We start from the raw sequence: 19,953 nt of genomic DNA, 5'->3' as shown, positions 1-19,953 counted from the left end.
GCATGTTCTACATAGTTGGCCCTGGAATAACCATGCGGGTGTTGTGACCATACCCCATGCATGGAGTCGAGTCACATACATTTACATTTACATTTAAGTCATTTGGCAGACGCTCTTATCCAGATAGGCATGAATGTAAAATATTACATTATTCACATACCACTGTTGTGTGTCTGTCATCAAAAGATGGCATGCTATATCCTATATATGTAAAAAAAAGAAACTTTAATTAAAAAGATATCACATTTCAGGATGAATTGTATATGAGTAAGCACCATCAACAGGCAGTAAGTAGCGCTACGTTATTTAGTGGACAAGTTTAAGTATCTCTGTTTGAAGTGTAAGGATATGACTTGTCAACTCTTATCAGTGGATCCAGGCTTGCCCACCGCGCAGGGTTTTGTTTCAGCAGAACATTGCATTTAACTAACCATAGACACAACAGATAGATACCAAAAAAATAGATAGATGGCAGGGCACTTTGTTGCTAGGGGAAATTGTCAAGGGGAGGAGGAGGAGGAGGATTGCGGAGGTTGGCCTTACTTAATGAGTCAATCCGGAAGTAGAGTGTACAATTCGGTGTTGGTGTTAAATGAAAAATAACGTCAAGAGCCATAGAAACAGACACGGGCTTGGACGGAATTGGTAGGAGAGCAGTGGTGAAGAGGATAATGATTATCATCGCAAATTCATCTCGGTTAATTATTTTGTTGATATAAAAAAAAAAACATCTAGCTAAATGGCGGATTCGAGGTAGTGAGGGGTGATAGAGCGGAAAATGGGGACTGGACATACAGTGAGGTACTGACACCGGTGTGAAAAACCGGAGAGGAAGAAACGTGAGAGTGGAGACCAGTCATCATATCAAAGCTGCTTTCTAGAAAGCAAACAACACGTCCTACATGGGAAATGACAGAAGGTGACGTGGAAATTGTACTCATGCTGAGTTGGATAGGTAGTTAACTGTTAATTGTCTGAAGTTAACTTAATACATTTGACTTGATGTACCCAGCTCGTTATGGAACTAACTAACCAGCATTTGTTTTCTGAAAAACTCGATTTCTGACTTACTAGAATGTGAGCTAGTTCGCATCAACAATATGCAGATGTTCAAGTATTGCAATTTTCCAAAGATTTCTAATTCATTGTGGTTGAAATAAGTGAATATCTATCTATCCCAGTCATGCAATCAATCACATGCAAACTAGCTAACGTTACGAGTTCAACACGTTAGTCAGTGGGAGCACCAGATTGCTTGACATTAGTTTTTTTGTTTTTTTTTACATTTTTTGTGAAATAGTTGTGTAATTTGGTCACGTTTGTTATTATTCATTAAGTATTGTAGGTATTTTCTGATATTCCATTAGTTTGGCAATGGCCTTTGCCAAGTTGTTGCTTTGTAATTGGCCACGTCTTTGACTGGCAAGCGAAAGTCGAGTTATAATGTAGCGAAGTGACATACGTTGCATTGAGACTGACTTGACTTTTCTTTATCATTATACTGAAGCCAAGTTTGGTTTAGTAGAATACTCTTCTCCAGACTAGGACACCTCCACGTAATTACTTTAATAACAATTAAAGTAATTCCAGTAAGACTACTGAATCAGTTGAACTTCTAATTACAGTGTTCTAACCACTCCGGTTTAAGTGTCAGAGAGAGAAAACGAAAGGCGAGTATGTTAAATAGGAGGTTAGAGTATCAAATGGTCTGTTTCTTTTGAGGGAGAGCAACAATTCCCTCCTTTCTTTTCTCCCACCTAAATTCCCATCCACCCCTTTTGCCTTTAAACTTTCTGATCATTTGTTTGAAGAGACACTGGAGAACTAGACTGCTCTGTTTCAGGTACTGAAGAACAATACTTGTGTTCACCTTTTGGCACCTCCTTTCAAACCTTTTCTTCTTTGGATTCTGTGTAACGTGTCTCTTACAATGCTACCATAGATTGTCAAATGATTGCCATCTCCCTGTTTTATTTCCATCTTTGATGTTTGTCTACCCATAAGTCTATGCTGTCTACTCCTCTGTCCCCAACAGCCAGTACCACCTCTCTTTCCTTTTGGTTTTCCCTCCTTTGCTTGATGCCCTCGTTCTCTCACCTTATAGCTGTTTAGTGTTGCAATCCTACCGTGTCAAGGTGTTTGACGCCCTGTGTTTTCAGATGTAATGGTTAACCGTGTGTGTGTGTCGTCTGTCTGTGTGTGTGGTGTGTGTGTGTGTTGTCTGTCTGTCTGTGTGTGTGGTGTGTGTGTGCTAGTGAGTGTCAGCTGGAATTGTCGTAGCTCTTGGTGTTCTCATTGTCAGATGGTGAGCTGGGTAGATCTCCAGCTCTGTTGAATTTGTTGCTCACCGATTTCCTCTCTAATAGTGATGGGGAACAATCAATAATTACATATTGGTATATTATTTTTGACGATGTATCGTTTTGACAGTATCACCATATTTTTGGGGGGGTGCTAGTTTGCTGTACCTGCACCAAAACTCCAGTATTTTTCCTTCATAGCTTGTTTTTTAAATCTTATTTTTAAAGGGATACTTCGGGATTTTGGCAATGAACTCCTTTATCTCCTTCCCCAGAGTCAGGTGAACTCTTTTATGCTGGGGAAGTAGATAAAGTGCCTCATTGCCAAAATCCCAAAGTATCCCCTTTTTAAATAGGGAGCCAATTTGTTTTCAGCACTTTTATTTCCATGACTGATCAACATGTTTTCCATTGTCTTGTCTCTGCAGCAGACATATGGTGAGCAATATATGTTTGGAACATTGACTTGCAATAAAATCACAGTAATAGAATCGCAATGCATATAGAATCGCAATGCATATAGAATCGACACAAAACGTTTTTTGTGATAATGTCGTATCATAAAGTCCCTGGGATATCCAGCCCTACTCTCCAGCCTACATTTCCTGAAAAGTATAGATAAAGTGGGTATAAGCATCATTTAGCCTAGTATTTACTGTGAACAAAGCATGGAGGACAAATGTTAAAGTTGTAGGCTACAGCTGCACATTACTCATCCAGACTGGGACATTTTACTCTGAGAGGCGAGTTTGTACTTAGTCTGATTGACGAGATTATTGTTCTTATTATCACCTGTAATTGGTTTAGACACCTCGTCTGTTGAAAGTCTCCTGTCAGGATATACAGTGACCTCTCTCTCCCAACCCGGACTCAATCAATCCCCTTATCTAAGCCTCACGAGGCCATCCTTCCAAATGGCGTCTGGAACCCCTTATGCCCCATGTCTCTCTGCTACCTTGTGTTCTCAGTATCTGTAACCCCCATTTCTTTCTGTCCTCCCTCTATAGACCGTATTGTCTGTTCGGAAGGGCATTTCAGGATGTAGGCTAGTTAGGTGAGGATGTGGTCAAGACCTGGACCTGTTGAAAGGGTTCTCTTAGACACACTAAATAGTTAAATTATTAGCACAGATTTGGTAGATATTTGACCATGAATTTCTACCCTTGTTTTCTGTGAAATCTCGGCCTATTTTAATGGAATTTGACTGTCATTCTGACACACTTCAGTCATTGAAAGATATTGAAGACGCCAATCCCTGACCCTGGTTATGAAGCTGGGATATTATTTGGTCTGCTTGCCTTTTTTAAGGCTGGATGTTTTTTTTTGGTTGATGTTGAAATGCTCACTCTGCAAGTATTTCCAACGTTTGTAAAACCAAGGAGAAGAGGTGCCAGGTTTGTGTGAGCTCCGAGGGGAAAGCTTGAGTCTCTCTTTAATTCGTCAGCATATTGACTTTGTGTGGTACGCCTTTCTCTCAAACCACTTATTAGAGTGGGTTGCATAAGTAATAACTCATACGATTTGACTGAACTAGGGTAATAAGACAGATGTGTGTTATGACTCAGTTCCTTCACTTTTTAAAGCTAGACATATCAACTGTGAGAGCTAATATGTACCGGGTGTGAGGCACGTGTTCTAGGTATAAGCCTAATCGTACCATCTGGTATGACCACTGTTCAGAAAGGAAAACATTCAGTCGTCCTGAATGGACGTTTTAAAACGTTTTTAATGTAGGGTAAACAATAGTGGAGTCAGTGTGGTATGCATGGATGGACCTAGGTCAGCCAGGAGAGACAAGGAAAAGGGATTTACGAAGCTACGTAAGACTTGAGATGCACCCAGACAAGTACGTCTACTGATATAGTATACGTTCTGTCCCTCTGTCCCCTAACTCTGGTCCCTCTGTCGCCTAACTCTGGTCCCTCTGTCCCCTAACTCTGGTCCCTAATTCTGGTCCCTCTGTCCCCTAACTCTTGTCCTTCTTTTCCCTAACTCTGGTCCCTAATTCTGGTCCCTCTGTCCCCTAACTCTGGTCCCTAATTCTGGTCCCTCTGTCCCCTAACTCTGGTCCCTAACTCTGGTGTCCCCTAACTCTGTCTGTCCATGTGCAGGTTTAATACCTTGTTAGGAGGATTCATGGGGAGGAAACTGCTTCCCGCTCGAATATGCCCCATGGGAAATTTGTCTGTGTGTCTCAAATTGAACTGTGTTCAGTGCACTACCTTGTCCATGTATTCACTATATAGGGTACCATTTAGGATGCATCAAGGCTTTGGTGGTAGCAGCAGGGTAGTGTTAGAAAATGGGATGTGTGCTATGAATAATAATGATAGACACCAGGGAGGGGGAAGTTGGTTTCCCCGTCCCCCCTGGGGAGGTGGTGGTTTCCCCGTCCCCCCTGGGGAGGTGGTGGTTTCCCCGTCCCCCCTGGGGAGGTGGTGGTTTCCCCGTCCCCCCCTGGGGGGGAAGTGGCCGGCTGGCTGCTTTTTGTTTCATGGAACTCAGTCTCAACTTATTCTTGTTGATTAGTTAGAATAATAGAATGCTCCTGGTGTCATTATACACGTGTGGTTGTGCATCAGCAGCTTCTCTGTTATGTGAGTCAGCTACGTTTCCATCCAACTGGCAACACATTTTCATGGGACTGTTCTAAGATCCTCATTAAAACAATATGTACATTTTCTCACCATCAAATTGGCTTGTTGGAAAAAGAAGACCGTGTTTAACAACGTAGTGTGAGGTAAAATCCCCATGTACCGAATAATATACATATATATATATCGAGTCGGCTCTGACTGCGTGTGTGGGTATGTAACGGATGTGAAATGGCTAGCTAGTTAGCGGTGGTCGCGCGAAATAGCGTTTCAATCGGCGACGTCGCTTGCTCTGAGACCTTGAAGTAGCGGTTCCCCTTGCAGCTTTCGTGGAGTGATGGGTAACGATGCTTCGAGGGGTGACTGTTGTTGATGTGTGCAGAGGGTCCCTGGTTCGCGCCCGGGTATGGGCGAGGGGACGGTCTAAAGTTATACTGTTACAGGTACACAGACCCGCGAGCCATGGTGGCCCCTCATTAGTTTTTTTGTGTGGCCCCTCCCCCACCCATCAAAGTTGATGTTCCTTATCTGGAGAAACCTGCTGGCGGTGAACCATCACCAGAGGTCTTACAGTGAGTCCCAGATGGCAACCTATTCCCTATACAGTGCACTACTTTTGACCGGGTTCCGTAAGGGACCACCGGGTTCTGATCAATAGTAGTGCACTATATAGGGACTAGGATGCCATTTGGGATAATACCCTGACAGTGTGTTTCCCTCAAGGCTGAACCTGCTAGTGCTGTTGTGCTGTGTTTCCATTGGCTGAACCTGCTAGTGCTGTTGTGCTGTGTTTCCATTGGCTGAACCTGCTAGTGCTGTGTTTCCATTGGCTGAACCTGCTAGTGCTGTGTTTCCATTGGCTGAACCTGCTAGTGCTGTGTTTCCATTGGCTGAACCTGCTAGTGCTGTGTTTCCATTGGCTGAACCTGCTAGTGCTGTGTTTGTTTCCATCAACAAAGAGACAAAGGTATCAAGGTGATATCCATTTAGGGCCGTGTTCAGTTGGAGTGTGGTATCGAGCTCCTCTGAAACACTGCCTGTGGAGCTGGCTGGTTTTAAATGTGTTATCTCAGAGACTCCCTGTGGAGCTGGCTGGGTGAATTAAATAATTTGGATATAGCACACAGGGTCCCTTGGGTTACTGTCCAGCTAACAAGCTTTAAAAAAAAATCTCCATTGAATAGAATATGGATGGCCATGGAATTATGCTTCTGGACTTTACAGTTGGGTTTAAAACCACACACATGAAACGTCCTGTTCCTCTCTGATACTCTGGTTGAAACGTCCTGTTCCTCTGTGATACTCTGGTTGAAACGTCCTGTTCCTCTGTGATACTCTGGTTGAAACGTCCTGTTCCTCTGTGATACTCTGGTTGAAACGTCCTGTTCCTCTGTGATACTCTGGTTGAAACGTCCTGTTCCTCTGTGATACTCTGGTTGAAACGTCCTGTTCCTCTGTGATACTCTGGTTGAAACGTCCTGTTCCTCTGTGATACTCTGGTTGAAACGTCCTGTTCCTCTGTGATACTCTGGTTGAAACGTCCTGTTCCTCTGTGATACTCTGGTTGAAACGTCCTGTTCCTCTGTGATACTCTGGTTGAAACGTCCTGTTCCTCTGTGATACTCTGGTTGAAACGTCCTGTTCCTCTGTGATACTCTGGTTGAAACGTCCTGTTCCTCTGTGATACTCTGGTCTGAAACGTCCTGTTCCTCTGTGATACTCTGGTTGAAACGTCCTGTTCCTCTGTGATACTCTGGTTGAAACGTCCTGTTCCTCTGTGATACTCTGGTTGAAACGTCCTGTTCCTCTGTGATACTCTGGTTGAAACGTCCTGTTCCTCTCTGATACTCTGGTTGAAACGTCCTGTTCCTCTGTGATACTCTGGTTGAAACGTCCTGTTCCTCTGTGATACTCTGGTTGAAACGTCCTGTTCCTCTCTGATACTCTGGTTGAAACGTCCTGTTCCTCTGTGATACTCTGGTCTGAAACGTCCTGTTCCTCTGTGATACTCTGGTTGAAACGTCCTGTTCCTCTGTGATACTCTGGTTGAAACGTCCTGTTCCTCTGTGATACTCTGGTTGAAACGTCCTGTTCCTCTGTGATACTCTGGTTGAAACGTCCTGTTCCTCTGTGATACTCTGGTTGAAACGTCCTGTTCCTCTGTGATACTCTGGTTGAAACGTCCTGTTCCTCTGTGATACTCTGGTTGAAACGTCCTGTTCCTCTGTGATACTCTGGTTGAAACGTCCTGTTCCTCTCTGATACTCGGGTTGAAACGGCCTGTTCCTCTGTGATACTCTGGTTGAAACGTCCTGTTCCTCTGTGATACTCTGGTTGAAACGTCCTGTTCCTCTCTGATACTCTGGTTGAAACGTCCTGTTCCTCTGTGATACTCTGGTTGAAACGTCCTGTTCCTCTGTGATACTCTGGTTGAAACGTCCTGTTCCTCTGTGATACTCTGGTTGAAACGTCCTGTTCCTCTGTGATACTCTGGTTGAAACGTCCTGTTCCTCTGTGATACTCTGGTCTGAAACGTCCTGTTCCTCTGTGATACTCTGGTTGAAACGTCCTGTTCCTCTGTGATACTCTGGTCTGAAACGGCCTGTTCCTCTGTGATACTCTGGTTGAAACGTCCTGTTCCTCTGTGATACTCTGGTTGAAACGTCCTGTTCCTCTGTGATACTCTGGTTGAAACGTCCTGTTCCTCTGTGATACTCTGGTCTGAAACGTCCTGTTCCTCTCTGATACTCTGGTTGAAACGTCCTGTTCCTCTCTGATACTCTGGTTGAAACGTCCTGTTCCTCTGTGATACTCTGGTTGAAACGTCCTGTTCCTCTCTGATACTCTGGTTGAAACGTCTTGTTCCTCTGTGATACTCTGGTTGAAACGTCCTGTTCCTCTGTGATACTCTGGTCTGAAACGTCCTGTTCCTCTGTGATACTCTGGTCTGAAACGTCCTGTTCCTCTCTGATACTCTGGTCTGAAACGTCCTGTTCCTCTGTGATACTCTGGTTGAAACGTCCTGAAACGTCCTGTTCCTCTGTGATACTCTGGTTGAAACGTCCTGTTCCTCTCTGATACTCTGGTTGAAACGTCCTGTTCCTCTGTGATACTCTGGTTGAAACGTCTTGTTCCTCTGTGATACTCTGGTTGAAACGTCCTGTTCCTCTGTGATACTCTGGTTGAAACGTCCTGTTCCTCTGTGATACTCTGGTTGAAACGTCCTGTTCCTCTGTGATACTCTGGTCTGAAACGTCCTGTTCCTCTGTGATACTCTGGTTGAAACGTCCTGTTCCTCTGTGATACTCTGGTTGAAACGTCCTGTTCCTCTGTGATACTCTGGTTGAAACGTCCTGTTCCTCTGTGATACTCTGGTTGAAACGTCCTGTTCCTCTGTGATACTCTGGTTGAAACGGCCTGTTCCTCTGTGATACTCTGGTTGATACGTCCTGTTCCTCTCTGATACTCTGGTTGAAACGTCCTGTTCCTCTGTGATACTCTGGTTGAAACGTCCTGTTCCTCTGTGATACTCTGGTTGAAACGTCCTGTTCCTCTGTGATACTCTGGTTGAAACGTCCTGTTCCTCTCTGATACTCTGGTCTGAAACGTCCTGTTCCTCTGTGATACTCTGGTTGAAACGTCCTGTTCCTCTCTGATACTCTGGTTGAAACGTCCTGTTCCTCTGTGATACTCTGGTCTGAAACGTCTTGTTCCTCTGTGATACTCTGGTCTGAAACGTCCTGTTCCTCTGTGATACTCTGGTCTGAAACGTCCTGTTCCTCTCTGATACTCTGGTTGAAACGTCCTGTTCCTCTGTGATACTCTGGTCTGAAACGTCCTGTTCCTCTGTGATACTCTGGTTGAAACGTCCTGTTCCTCTGTGATACTCTGGTTGAAACGTCCTGTTCCTCTCTGATACTCTGGTTGAAACGTCTTGTTCCTCTGTGATACTCTGGTTGAAACGTTCTGTGATACTCAGGTTGAAACGTCCTGTTCCTCTGTGATACTCTGGTTGAAACGTCTTGTTCCTCTGTGATACTCTGGTTGAAACGTTCTGTTCCTCTGTGATACTCGGGTTGAAACGTCTTGTTCCTCTGTGATACTCTGGTCTGAAACGTCCTGTTCCTCTCTGATACTCTGGTTGAAACGTCCTGTTCCTCTGTGATACTCTGGTTGAAACGTCCTGTTCCTCTGTGATACTCTGGTTGAAACGTCCTGTTCCTCTCTGATACTCTGGTTGAAACGTCTTGTTCCTCTGTGATACTCTTGTTGAAACGTTCTGTGATACTCAGGTTGAAACGTCCTGTTCCTCTGTGATACTCTGGTTGAAACGTCTTGTTCCTCTGTGATACTCTGGTTGAAACGTCTTGTTCCTCTCTGATACTCTGGTTGAAACGTCCTGTTCCTCTGTGATACTCTGGTTGAAACGTCCTGTTCCTCTGTGATACTCTGGTTGAAACGTCCTGTTCCTCTGTGATACTCTGGTTGAAACGTCCTGTTCCTCTGTGATACTCTGGTTGAAACGTCCTGTTCCTCTGTGATACTCTGGTTGAAACGTCCTGTTCCTCTGTGATACTCTGGTCTGAAACGTCCTGTTCCTCTCTGATACTCTGGTTGAAACGTCCTGTTCCTCTGTGATACTCTGGTTGATACGTCCTGTTCCTCTCTGATACTCTGGTTGAAACGTCCTGTTCCTCTCTGATACTCTGGTTGAAACGTCCTGTTCCTCTGTGATACTCTGGTTGAAACGTCCTGTTCCTCTCTGATACTCTGGTTGAAACGTCCTGTTCCTCTCTGATACTCTGGTTGAAACGTCCTGTTCCTCTCTGATACTCTGGTTGAAACGTCCTGTTCCTCTGTGATACTCTGGTTGAAACGTCCTGTTCCTCTGTGATACTCTGGTTGAAACGTCCTGTTCCTCTCTGATACTCTGGTTGAAACGTCCTGTTCCTCTCTGATACTCTGGTTGAAACGTCCTGTTCCTCTGTGATACTCTGGTTGAAACGTCCTGTTCCTCTGTGATACTCTGGTTGAAACGTCCTGTTCCTCTGTGATACTCTGGTTGAAACGTCCTGTTCCTCTGTGATACTCTGGTTGATAGGTACATAATATGGTAATTATTTTAGCTGTACCCCGATCCTAATAAAGGTAGTGAAAAGTTAAGCTGTTCCAGTACGAAACTTGACAGCTTGATTCATAAGCATGGACCTTGAACAGAGTTTGAACAGCTTGATTCATAAGCATGGACCTTGAACAGAGTTTGAACAGCTTGATTCATAAGCATGGACCTTGAACAGAGTTTGAACAGCTTGATTCAGAGGCGTACCACACAACCGTGGCCAGCAATGATGAGGCAACAGCCCCTACTGAACAGTTTGGCGAGTGTTCCTGAATCTGCTGAGGATGCAATTGACAACTTCTAGATAATATAAACTAGTTGTATTCTATAAGGGGACTACTGTGTGTTTTGTGATCATATGGGGTCCTGTGTGGCTCAGTCGGTAGAGCATGGCGCTTGCAACGCCAAGCGTCGTGGGTTCGATTCCCGCTGGGGCCACCCATATGTAAAAGTAGTGGCCCCAGCCGACTTGTAAGTCGCTTTGGACAAAAGCGTCTGCTAAATGGGATATATTTTTATATATATATGGTGTTTGTTTATTTCAGACTGTTTCACTGATGTGAAAAAACATGTAAATTGAAATGTACTTTTCTCTCTCCCTCTCTTTTTCAGGGTGATGACGGAGGGATAACGGCAAGGACTCTCAGCCCTTCCACCCCAATGTGACCCTGTTTCCTCCTTTTTATCTTATCACCTCTCTCCTCTCCCCATTTATTATTATTTTTATTTTTTTAACTTTCCTGTTTTTCTCAATTTCCCCTTGAGCCAACTCACTCTCTTGTTCCTCCATTTCATGGAGGACAGCCAAGCCGATAACAAAGCACGTCTCCATCTCCGTCCAGCAATAGAGGTTCTGGATCGTTCTCCTGTCGTGTTATTGATCACACAATGATTGGATGAGAAGTAAGGATCTTATGATTGGACGTCAGTTCTCTCCACCCCTATTGGCCAACGTTTTTTTTCTTTCTTATCTTTGTGTTTTTGTTTGGACACTATTGGCTGTTTGTCACTTCAACACTGTCCCACCTCAACTGTTTTCTTTTCCTCACTGTAGTCCATCCTCTGATGTCATTGGGCCATGGTTCGCAAGAGAGGCTCCCTTATCTTGTGTGGAGCTTTCCTATTCGTCGCCTGCAATGGCTTGCTTCTCCTGTTCCTTTGGGGACGAACTCCCATTGGTCGCTTTGGGGAAGGGGGCGGAGCTGAACCAGGGGGCGGGAAGAGTGGGGCGTGGCCAAAATAAAAGGGGGTGGGACTAATCTAGCAGGCGAGGTGATCCGATTGGCCGAAGAGGTAGAATCGGAACTCGAGACCCAGAAGGAACTTCTGAAGCAGATTCAGAGTCACAGGTCACTGTGGGAAAAGAGGAGAGGGATGGGAAAAAGACAGACGGATGGAGGGAAGGTTGAAAATAAAGAGGAGGAACACAAACCTCCGCCACAGTTGTCTGCAGTACCTCCAAAGGACGATTCAGAGAACAAGGACCAAAGTCAAGAGGAAAATACACCGGAATTGATCATTACAGCAGTCCGAGAGCCTAAAGTAGACACTCAACTGGACAATGAAATAAAAGAGCTGACCGACTACACCAAATTGGATGTTACTGTCATCAGCCCACAAATGGTCATTCCCATATTGGTCATCGCCTGTGACAGGGTGACCGTGAAAAGGAGTCTTGACAAGTTGATCCAATACCGCCCCTCTGCAGAACTCTACCCAATCATAGTTAGTCAGGACTGTGGCCATGCTGAGACTGCCCAAGTGATTGGCTCATATGGCAGTCAGGTGACCCACATTAGCCAACCAGACCTCTCGGACATCCGGGTACGGCCGGAGCACAGGAAGTTCCAGGGCTACTATAAGATTGCCAGACACTACCGCTGGGCCCTCAACCAGGTGTTCGACACACTCTCTCACTCCACCGTGGTGATCGTGGAAGATGACTTGGAGGTAAGTGAACAGGAAGTGAACTCCATACACCACCTGTCTGCTTGCACTGTAATTGAGGAATGGATTTAAAATGCACCTCAGTCTGACTGTGTTGACAGCGTTGATTAGAAGAGTCTGAGTTGCTGGTGATTTGCATGACGTTCAATAGAAGATGAATTCAGTCAGTGAAATGAACTGAAATCCCTGCTTGGCACCAAGGCATTGATGTGAAGCATCAAGACTTTTTAGTGACTTGCATGAGGCTCCTGTATAAGTAGCTGATTTATCCACTGCTGCCTTTTCCGTTGCTCTCTCCATCCCTGGCATAATGGTTTGCAGTAGCTCTCTCCATCCCGGGCATAATGGTTTGCAGTTGCTCTCTCCATCCCGGGCATAATGGTTTGCAGTTGCTCTCCATCCCTGGCATAATGGTTTGCAGTAGCTCTCTCCATCCCGGCATAATGGTTTGCAGTTGCTCTCTCCATCCCGGCATAATGGTTTGCAGTTGCTCTCCATCCCTGGCATAATGGTTTGCAGTTGCTCTCTCCATCCCGGCATAATGGTTTGCAGTTGCTCTCTCCATCCCGGCATAATGGTTTGCAGTTGCTCTCTCCATCCCGGGCATAATGGTTTGCAGTTGCTCTCCATCCCTGGCATAATGGTTTGCAGTAGCTCTCTCCATCCCGGCATAATGGTTTGCAGTTGCTCTCTCCATCCCGGCATAATGGTTTGCAGTTGCTCTCCATCCCTGGCATAATGGTTTGCAGTTGCTCTCTCCATCCCGGCATAATGGTTTGCAGTTGCTCTCTCCATCCCGGCATAATGGTTTGCAGTTGCTCTCTCCATCCCGGCATAATGGTTTGCAGTTGCTCTCTCCATCCCGGGCATAATGGTTTGCAGTTGCTGTCTATTCCTGGCATAATGATTTGCAGTTGCTCTCTCCATCCCGGCATAATGGTTTGCAGTTGCTCTCTATTCCTGGCATAATGGTTTGCAGTTGCTCTCACCAACCCGGGCATAATGGTTTGCAGTTGCTCTCACCAACCCGGGCATAATGGTTTGCAGTTGCTCTCACCAACCCGGGCATAATGGTTTGCAGTTGCTCTCACCAACCCGGGCATAATGGTTTGCAGTTGCTCTCTATTCCTGGCATAATTGTTTTGCAGTTGCTCTCTCCAACCCGGGCATAATGGTTTGCAGTTGCTCTCACCAACCCGGGCATAATGGTTTGCAGTTGCTCTCTATTCCTGGCATAATGGTTTGCAGTTGCTCTCACCAACCCGGGCATAATGGTTTGCAGTTGCTCTCACCAACCCGGGCATAATGGTTTGCAGTTGCTCTCTATTCCTGGCATAATTGTTTTGCAGTTGCTCTCTCCAACCCGGGCATAATGGTTTGCAGTTGCTCTCTATTCCTGGCATAATGGTTTGCAGTTGCTCTCTCCATCCCTGGCAGAATGGTTTGCAGTTGCTCTCTATTCCTGGCAGAATGGTTTGCAGTTGCTCTCTATTCCTGGCATAATGGTTTGCAGTTGCTCTCTATTCCTGGCATAATGGTTTGCAGTTGCTCTCTCCATCCCTGGCATAATGGTTTGCAGTTGCTCTACATTCCTGGCATAATGGTTTGCAGTTGCTGTCTATTCCTGGCATAATGGTTTGCAGTTGCTCTCTCCATCCCTGGCAGAATGGTTTGCAGTTGCTCTCTCCATCCCGGCAGAATGGTTTGCAGTTGCTCTCTCCATCCCGGCATAATGGTTTGCAGTTGGCTTAAGCTCTTAGACACCAGTAGTGTTTGCTGGCCGAGAGTACTTAGCACCTCTGAACATATTTGCGAACCAAGTCCGCACCAATTTTTTTTTTGTACATGTAGAATCGTGTGGGAAATGTTGCCAGTCGGACGTCCTAAAACACAGAGCTGAGCGATCAGCAGACAAACGCAATAACTTCTTCTAAGGTCACCAACAACCCCGTGGCCTGCAACAAAACATTAAGCACTCTGTTTGCAGAACTAAGCATAAACCCACCCACCCCACCACGACGCCATACACGCCGTCTGCCCTGTGCAGTTTAAACGTGTGTTCACCCATGAAGAGCACACGTCTCCAGTGTGCCAGTAACTTTCGAAGGTGGGCATTTACCCACTGAAGTCCGTTACGATGCAGAACTGCAGTCAGGTCAAGACCCTGGTGAGGACGACGAGCATGCAGATGAGCTTCCCTGAGACGGTTTCTGACGTTTTGTGCAGAGGTTATTAGGTTGTGCAGTTCCAGTTTCATCAGCTGTCTGGGTGGCTGGTCTCAGACGATCCCGCCGGTGAAGAAGCTGGACGTGGAGGTCCTGGGTTGGCGTGGTTACACGTGTTCTGTGGTTGTGAGGCCCGTTGGATGTACTGCCGTGTTCTCTAAAACAACGTTGGTGGTGGCTTATAGTAGAGAAATGAACATTCAATTCTCTGGAAATAGCTATGGTGGACATTCCTGCAGTCAGCATGCCAATTGCACCCTCCTTCAACTTGAGACATCTGTAGCATGTGACAAAACTACACATTAGTGGCCTTTTATTGTCCCCAGCACAAGGTGCACCTGTGTAACGACCATTCTGTTTAATCAGTTCATTGATATGCCACACCTGTCAGGTAGATGGATTATTTTGGCAAAGGAGAAATGCTCACAAACAGATTTTATTAAATTTGTGCCCAACATTTTTGAGAAATAATTGTGTGTATGGAACATTTCTGGGATCTGATATTTCAGTTCATGAAACATGGGACCAACACTTTACATGTTGTGTTTATATATATATTTTTTTCAGTGTATTTAAAATCTGTCTCACATTTTAAATATGGAATCATCATGATGATGAAAGTGGATCCTATAATGTTCATTTACACAGAACAGTTCATTTGATACCTAAAACAGAGCTTTCCTCACTGAAACATTTAACATTTTGTAGCCATCATTTTGGCTTGGCTCTAGCCTATTGATATTGTCTAATTATTAGTCTATTGTGACCAGTGGTTAGACTGCCACTTGGGATCTTTCACTGTGTTCTGTGAAGACCCAAGGAATTTTCAGTCAATCATTTGTAAATCACTCCTCTAAACATTAGTATATAGGCTATGCCATTCAGCAGATGCTTCTGTCCAAAACGACGTACAGTCATGCATTAATGTTTCATATGGATAGCCCCAGTGGGGATCGAACCCATGATCTTGCTCTACCAACTGTGCCAGAGGGGAGGAGTCGGGGCAGAACCGAGGGGAGGAGTCAGGGGGCAGAACCGAGGGGAGGAGTCAGGGGGCAGAACAGGTCTTAATCAATGTGCCTAATTCAGTGGACAGCTGTAATCCTGGTTGGCCTTCCCAGATTAGCACATTTAAATGATTAGTGGATTAACCAACGTTGGCACCTAGCAGAGAGGGGTGATGGGAAGGATCCCTAAATCCTGCCCGGTTCGTTCTGTCCCCCATCAAATCAGACCAAGGGTATGTCCCAAATGGCACCTTGTGGGTCCATAGGGCTCTGATCAAAAGTAGTGCACTATATAGGGAAGAGGGTGCCATTTGAGTAGCAGACGAAGTGAAACAGCCAGCTGGGTGAACAAATGGTCTGGAGGGGAAAAAAAACATCAGACAGAATTCTGCACCAGAGGTGTAATGAGAGTTACAGGAAATGGCTAAAACAACAGAACTGTCCTGAGTCACCAGTTTAAAGCTTTTAGACTAAACTTTCCCCCCACACACCCTCCCAAGAGAGAGAGAGGGAACAGTTACTGGGAACTGTGTCCACTTATGTAACTGTTCCTGCAGATGCTGACAAAGACATGTTTGTTTTTGGCAAGCCATTTTGTGTTGACATACCATTTGGCATTGTATTAATCAGGCCAAACATTTGACTGGTCAATTCCCCGAGGCCCATATGGGTGTTTTTATCAGGCCTGCTCACGTTTTTATTTTGGTCCTTTGCTTGTTTTGCATAGAGCAGATGCCGTTTTCTAGCCTGGGTGCCAGTCTGTTTCTGGTCTCTTTTTTGTAATATAGCCTGGGTGCCAGTATGTTTCTGTTCTTTTGCCAACTCGTTATGTTTTGCATGACATGCAGCACAAACAGATCTGGGTTCAGGCTAGCAGTTTTCAGTGATCATAACTAGTAATGAAGTCAACTGTATATACTGATTTTAATGATTGTTTCTTATCACTGTCAGGAGAGCCTACTAAGTTGTCACTGTAACACAGTTTACTAATCAGATGACTCTCTCTCCAAGGTTGCCCCAGACTTCTTTGAGTACTTCCGTGCCCTTCACCCCATCTTGACCTCTGACCCCACCCTGTGGTGTGCGTCTGCCTGGAACGACAATGGCCGGGAGGGACTGGTGGACCCTGGGAAGGCGGACCTCCTCTATAGGACAGACTTCTTCCCTGGGCTGGGCTGGATGCTGCTGAAGGACATCTGGGCAGAACTAGAACCCAAGTGGCCCACGGCCTTCTGGGACGACTGGATGCGTCACCCCGAGCAGCGTAAAGAGCGCTCCTGCATCCGCCCAGAGATCTCCAGAACTATGACCTTCGGACGCAAGGGTGTCAGCTTGGGTCAGTTCTTTGACCAGTATCTGCGTTATATTAAACTCAACACTGACTTTGTGCCTTTCACCAAACAGGATCTGTCTTACTTGATGAAGGAGAACTTTGACGTGAACTTTGTGAAGCAGGTCTACAACGCCCCTCTGATTAGGGTGGAGGACCTACAACAAGGGGGTGGTTTGACGGGAACTGGTCCGTACCGGGTGCAATATTCCAGCCGGGACAATTTTAAGGTTCTGGCCCGTAACTTAGGGGTGATGGATGACTTGAAATCGGGGGTTCCCCGTGCGGGTTACAGGGGTGTGGTCAGCTTCCTGTCCCGTGGACGGCGGGTCTTCTTGACCCCACCTGAGGGATGGACAAAGTACGACGTCAGCTGGAGCTGAGAGGTTTGAACACGACTTATTGCGAATGTTATCGAAGACAGACTCGACAGAGAGGAACACCTTCTCAAACCAAAGAAAACAAAAACAAGGTAACATGAAGGAGCTGAAGCTAAACAGACAGGTGGGGGAAGGGATATGTGATAGTGAGGCACAGTGTGACACAGGGCAACACCCAGGCAGTGAAACCACATAGCACGTCTCACAGAAATTACAAACCATTTAATGCTTGGTTGTTCTCCTGCTAGAGCTGGAACGCTTTATGGTGGGGGTGTCAAACTCATTCCATGGAGGGCTCAGTGTCTGCTGTTTTTTATTATTTTAATTAAGACCTAGACAACCAGGTGAGGGGAGTTCCTTACTGAGACCTAGACAACCAGGTGAGGGGAGTTCCTTACCGAGACCTAGACAACCAGGTGAGGGGAGTTCCTTACTGAGACCTAGACAACCAGGTGAGGGGAGTTCCTTACTGAGACCTAGACAACCAGGTGAGGGGAGTTCCTTACTGAGACCTAGACAACCAGGTGAGGGGAGTTCCTTACTAATCAGTGACCTTAATTCACCAATCAAGTACAAAGGAGGAGTGAAAACCCGCAGCCACTCGGCCCTCCGTGAAATGAATTTGACACGTGGTTTACGGTTTGCTTCAACGTGATGTCTTAAACCTAAAGTTTGATTACGTGACTTTGGAGACCACTGAGACTTGCTTTTTGTGGGTTTTTTTTCTGTGTCACCAGATCTTAAAAGATCCAAATGGCTCCCTGTTTACTGCACTACCTTTTGACTAGGACCCATAGGGCTGTAGTATAAAGTAGTGCACTATAGGGATCCATTTAGGACAGCCTCTGTCTACATTCTATTCTCAGATGTCTACTTTAAAAAGAACTTGCAGTATTCCACTCACTCAAAGTGAATGAATGAGGTCGAAATATTAGTCAGACTGGTATTAAACTTTTATCATAAATATATAATCTGATTTATTCTTAAAATGGGAAAAAAAAGTACCATGATTTTTTTGGGGGGAGGAAATACTATTTTGGGAATGATTTATTTATCTCTTGTAAATGGTTTTCTAAAGAGACGATCAGAGGTTCATACATTGCCTTGCAGCGAGCCAGTTTAACACCTGTATGTGACATTATGTTGTGCTCATATCAAATGGCACCCTATTCCCTATGTAGTGCACGACCTTTGTCCAGAACCCTATGGGCACTGATCAAAAGAAGTGCACTATAAAGGGAAAAGGGTGCCATTTGGGACGTCCATATACTCTAGCCCCTTTTTCAAAATGAACGGTCGGTTGTAATTCCACGACATTCAAACGGTGGTCTGCTACAGTTGTTTGTTGAAGAAAAAAACAACAACGATCATGATTGTTTTCTTGATTTACGTGATTGGGCGTAACTGGGTGATACGTGAAGGGTGCTTTTATTCATGTACTTAGTTCTGGGGTGTCAGGAAGATCGATTCATATGTCCTGAATGGTGATGTGTAGGAACCACTGCCTGACGTGTTTATAACTTGAATACATTGCAAATAAAACGGACTATTTTGCTATTTGTCCACATATCCATTGTGTCTTAACTTTTGAGTGTCTGCCAATGTTATTGGATCTGGGTTTTATTGTTCCTGGTCATTTTCCAACAATTGTTTCCCACTTGTGCACGTAACCTCTTGGTCGTGTCACAAATAGTACCCTATTCCGTATAGTGCACTATTTTAGAACAGAACCCTATGGGCTATATAAGGAGCCATTCGGGACTCAATCTAAGCTATCCCTCCCCACTTCCTTTCGAGTGCACTCTTATCCTGCTGACTTCCTGACCGGTCTTGCTTCCTGTTTCATAAACACTGCTCTGATTTATTATTATTTTTGAACATTTTTACAAACCAGAATAGAAGAGATCAACTGACTCAGCGAGGAAGATTTTAAACTAGGAGACCATTGGCTGATCAACTGTGACTTCCTAAAAATATTTGTTAACTCAAGGACGTCTCCAAATCAAGCCGGGGTGTACGAAGCTAGTTAGTTCAATACCTCAAGCTTAGTACATTTAATATTAAATTATTTAGCTTTTTTTCTCCATTACTTCTAGGTTAACTATGATGAGGCATGGACAGCCCTGTAGGATTGTCAAGCTTCTGCCAAAATAAATGCTAGCACCTCTGAACAGAATACCTGTCATAATTTGCAAACTGATTTGTACATTTAGAAATGGGAGAAAATGACAGCGGTTGGTTGCTATAACACACAATTGGTCTGGGTAGGTTTCTGCTAAGAGCTACTGTACAGTCGTGGCCAAAGGTTTTGAGAATTACACAAATATTAATTTTCACAAAGTCTGCTGCCTCAGTTTGTATGATGGAAATTTGTATATTTATTTCACCAGGTAAGTTGACTGAGAACACATTCTCATTTACAGCAACAACCTGGGGAATAGTTACAGGGGAGAGGAGGGGGATGAATGAGCCAATTGTAAACTGGGGATTATTAGGTGACTGTGATGGTTTGAGGGCCAGATTGGGAATTTAGCCAGGACACCAGGGTTAACACCCCTACTCTTACGATAAGTGCCATGGGATCTTTAATGACCCCAGGGAGTCAGGACACCTGTTTAACATTCCATCTGAAAGACAGCACCCTACACAGGGTAGTGTCCCCAATCACTGCCCTGGGGAATTAGGATATATATATTTTTTAGACCAGAGGAAAGAATGCCTCCTAGGAAAAGGACCAGCTGACGACATGTCAGTGATTCTCTCTTTAACACAAGTTTGAGTGTTGACGAGGACAAGGCTGGAGATCACTCTGTCATGCTGATTGAGTTTGAATAACAGACTGGAAGCTTCAAAAGGAGGGTGGTGCTTGGAATCCTTGTTCTTCCTCTATCAACCATGGTTACCTGCAAGGAAACACATGCCGTCATCATTGCTTTGCACTAAAAGTGCTTCACAGGCAAGGATATTGCTGCCAGTAAGATTGCACCTAAATCAACCATTTATTGGATCATCAAGAACTTCAAGGAGAGCAGTTCAATTGTTGTGAAGAAG

At 45.0% G+C, this 19,953-nt stretch overlaps 1 pseudogene; it reads left to right on the top strand.

Moving 5' to 3' along the window:
• The first annotated feature begins 543 nt into the window (after positions 1-543).
• LOC135549521 (alpha-1,3-mannosyl-glycoprotein 2-beta-N-acetylglucosaminyltransferase-like) lies at positions 544-18,469 on the top strand (annotated as a pseudogene).
• The last annotated feature ends 1,484 nt before the right edge of the window (positions 18,470-19,953 follow it).

Source organism: Oncorhynchus masou, chromosome 12, assembly GCF_036934945.1.
Source record: "Oncorhynchus masou masou isolate Uvic2021 chromosome 12, UVic_Omas_1.1, whole genome shotgun sequence".
Classification (NCBI taxonomy): domain Eukaryota; kingdom Metazoa; phylum Chordata; class Actinopteri; order Salmoniformes; family Salmonidae; genus Oncorhynchus; species Oncorhynchus masou.
Note: the sequence above shows the minus strand (reverse complement) of the source record. Positions and strands in the feature narration are given on the sequence as shown.